This window comes from Nicotiana attenuata, unplaced genomic scaffold (genome assembly GCF_001879085.1).
Source record: "Nicotiana attenuata strain UT unplaced genomic scaffold, NIATTr2, whole genome shotgun sequence".
NCBI lineage: Eukaryota > Viridiplantae > Streptophyta > Magnoliopsida > Solanales > Solanaceae > Nicotiana > Nicotiana attenuata.
Genome location: NW_017671801.1, coordinates 124,279 through 128,044, shown reverse-complemented (window position 1 = coordinate 128,044; position 3,766 = coordinate 124,279).

The following is a 3,766-nucleotide window of genomic DNA, read 5'->3' as shown; positions in this document are numbered from 1 at the left end:
GAATAAATTATTGTCTTATTTTTGCTAGTGGAGTGTAAATGACGATAGTGCTTAAAGAAAGAGGGAACATTTTTGGGGTGTGATCTTGTTTGTGAAACTGAAGTGGATTGAAGAATTTGCGCTTAAAGTATATCATATGACGTGTTAAAGTGCTTGGGAGGTTGAGTCACTATTACTAAATATATCCTACCCATCCCTTAGCCCACATTACAACCATAAAAGTCCTAATTGATTTTAGATCGAGTGAGCCTATATTAATAGAGATTTACATTAAGGGCAAGCCTATGGTACCAAGTGCATGCATATGACATCTTTGTGAGAGTGAGCGGAGTTTCTCTGAAATATGAGTCCTTAAAATATATTTGAGTATTTGATTCGAATGTGTGGATTCTTCTTATTCTCTTTGCTTTTGTTGTGAGGGCACATGATTTTACGAGGGATAGGTAACATTATTAGACTTCTTTACGATGTTGAGTGTTCAAGCCATGAGTGCATTGTGACATTGAGTCGGGTTTTGAGGCAAGGATTGTTAAGAGCATATTGCTTTTGTTTTGAATATTTTGGAAATATGGCATAAGTTAAAGGGAAGTGTGTGTTGAATGCATATGCTAGAACTTAATTGTTGCTATCAACCATGGTCATAGGTGTGGTGTGCTTTGAAAGATAAGAGCTTAATTTTATTTCGTCTACTATAGTAATGGTTTGTTCGAAGACGAACAAAGGTTTAAGTGTGTGGTGGTGTTGTTGGGCATATTTCTATATGTTTTAATATTACTTCACTCATGTTTTAACCTCTTTTTGGTGCTATTTGGTCTTTAAAATGCCCAACATAGTTTAGTTATTTGTTTTATGACTAATTGAGTTGTGTGTGATGATTTAGGGTATTTGGAGTGCAAAAATATGAAGAAAATGTGCTCTAGCTAGAGGAGGAGGGGTTGGATGCGTGGCATCCAACCTAGGAAAAAATTATATTTTGTGCACCCTTAGCAGTAAAGTCGGACCATAGCATCCACCTTAGCATCCGCACCTGGGCACAACTGAGATGGAGGAACAAAGGGTGGATGCGAAGCATCCACCCTAGCATGCGAAGCTGAGAAGTGGAGGACGAGGTAGATGCGAAGCATGCACTCTAGCATCAATCCCTGAAGATGAATCGGACTAGGAATAAGAGAACTTTGGCCCACGACTTTTGTACGCAATATATAAGCCAATAACGCCCCTTTTAGGGCATCTAACACACTTTTTGAAGGGAATTCCACCTAGGGAGAGCAACGAGCCACCGTGGAGGCCGAATTTCATTTTTCTTCCACCAAAATTTGTAATTTTATGTTTCTTTGTATGATTGTTGTTTGGCTACCATGTATGTAGAGCTAAACTTCACGTTCTAGGGTTGTGGTTCTTTTATGACTATTGTTATTCGGATATTGATTTTGCCTTCTTGATTTATCATATTGGTTTATTTATTCATTCTTGCGCTTAGTTATTTGATTGCTTGATCACCAATTGAATACTATCTACGAATCTAGAATTGAACTTGAAAGTGGAAATTCTAGATTGCATATAGGATTGAGTAGAGCAAGTTCTTGAACCTGCGCATCGGGGGACAGATTCGCGGTTAGGATAGACATATACCTAATTACCTTGCTTTGTTGGTTTACAGGAATTATATATGCGTTCTTGTTGATTCTAACTCCATAGACATATAGGCTTTAGGTTAGCTTGAATAGGCGAGTAAGAACTCGACATATTCTTATGAGCAATATTAACCCTATCAACCAATAAGCTAGATAAATTAGCCAATTAATTCAATTGAAGAATACAATAGGATTATTAGATAGCCCATAAGCCTAGATCGTTTTCATTACATTGATATCATAAAAATCTGCTCTTTCTCTGTTCAAAGTTCATTATTTATATTTCTTTATTTAATTGTTTAGAGTCAAATATTTCTAGGTTTAATTCTTGTTTAGATAATTAGGATAGTCTAATTTAGTTAATAGTTAATCACAAGCCCTCATGGCTTTGACATCCGACTTTTAGTCACTTTATTACTTGACGACCACATATACTTGCGTGTGCGTTTTGGCCGCAACATGCTCGCTTGATCGAAATTCGAGATTCGGACCAAAACCCGATTATTCATTCACCCCTGAGCTCGGTTATCTGATTTATTTCGAAATTCGATTTCAATATGAAGTTTAAATCTCAATTTTACAAAATCCCTAAATTCTATCCCAAACCCCTTATTTCTACCATGAAATTTATAGATTTGATATTAAAATTCATGAAAAGTAATAGAAAATTGATAGAACATGAATTAGATTTGCTTACCAATGAATTTGGGAAGAAAACATTCTTCAAAAATCACCTCTAGAGTGCGTGGGGTTGAGAAATGGTGTAAAATGAGCTAACTCCCGACTTTTCCATCTTTTACCCAGCTGCAGACGTCGCATCTGCGATCAGCGCTACAGTGCATGAGATATCGCAAATACGACTAAATGTTCGCATATGCGAGCTACTTACCTATCGCAAATGCGGCCCCTCCATCGCATTTGTAAGGACCTCTATCCCAGACTTAAATCGCAAAAGCGACAGAAATATTACAAAAGCGGAAATTCAGGATCACATTTGCGGCATGTTCTTCGCATTTCCTAAGAATACTAACCCCGGCCAAATATCGCATTTGCGAGTCCAACTTCGTAAAAGCGGGACTCGTAATTTCGAACAGGTTCTCGCAATTGCGAGACCTGCAATCCGATACCAGTAATTGCTAGGCACCAGTAGTTTCAAACCCATCCGTAACATCTCCAAAACTTACCACAGCCCATCGGGCTCCAAACCAAAACATGCACAAGAGTGTAATAATATCCTACAAACTTGCTCGCTACCTCAAATCATCAAAATAAAATAAAATAAAATAACAAGAATCGATCATTAAAACTCAAGAATTTTAACTTAAACCCAATTTTCATAATTTTTCACATAATGCGCTTGGGTCACCCCGTACCCCAACCAAATGTGTGTACGAGTTCAAAAACTTCATACGTACCTATCAAAATTCTCAAAACACCGATCTGAGATCGTTTATCAAAAATGTTGACCGTGGTCAACTCTAGCCTCATTTTAAGTCATAAATCTCATTTTCTTCAAAATTTTACATAAAAACTTTCCAAAAAGCAACACGAACCACATACGCTAATCAAGAAACATCAAATAAAATTATGGAAGGTCTTGGAAAACTTAAATTAAGGCTAGTACTCAAAATGACCTATCAGGTCGTTACATTCTCCACCTCTAAATGAAACATTCATCCTCGAACAGACATAGAAAAGTACATGGACTGGTAAAAAGGTGGGGGTATCTACTCCACATATCGGGCTCGGACTCCCACATAGTCTCCTCAATCGGCTGATATCTACATTGCACTTCCACAGAAGGAAAACTCTTGGATCTCAATTTACAGAACCTTCTGGTCTTGAATAGCCACCAGCTCTTCCTCACAGGCCAAGTTCTCATCAAGCTGCACTGTGCTTAAGTCCAAAACATGTTATATGTCCTCATGGTACTTCCAAATCATGGAGATGTGAAATACCGGATGTACCCCTGTTTGGTTAAGAGGCAAGGCAAGCCTATAAGCAACCTCCCCAACTCTCTCCAAGATGGCCAATAAACCTCGGTCTCAACTTGCCCTTATTCCTAAACTGCATCACCCCCTTCATCGGCGACACTTGTAGAAGAAATTTGTCACCCACCATGTAAGCCACAT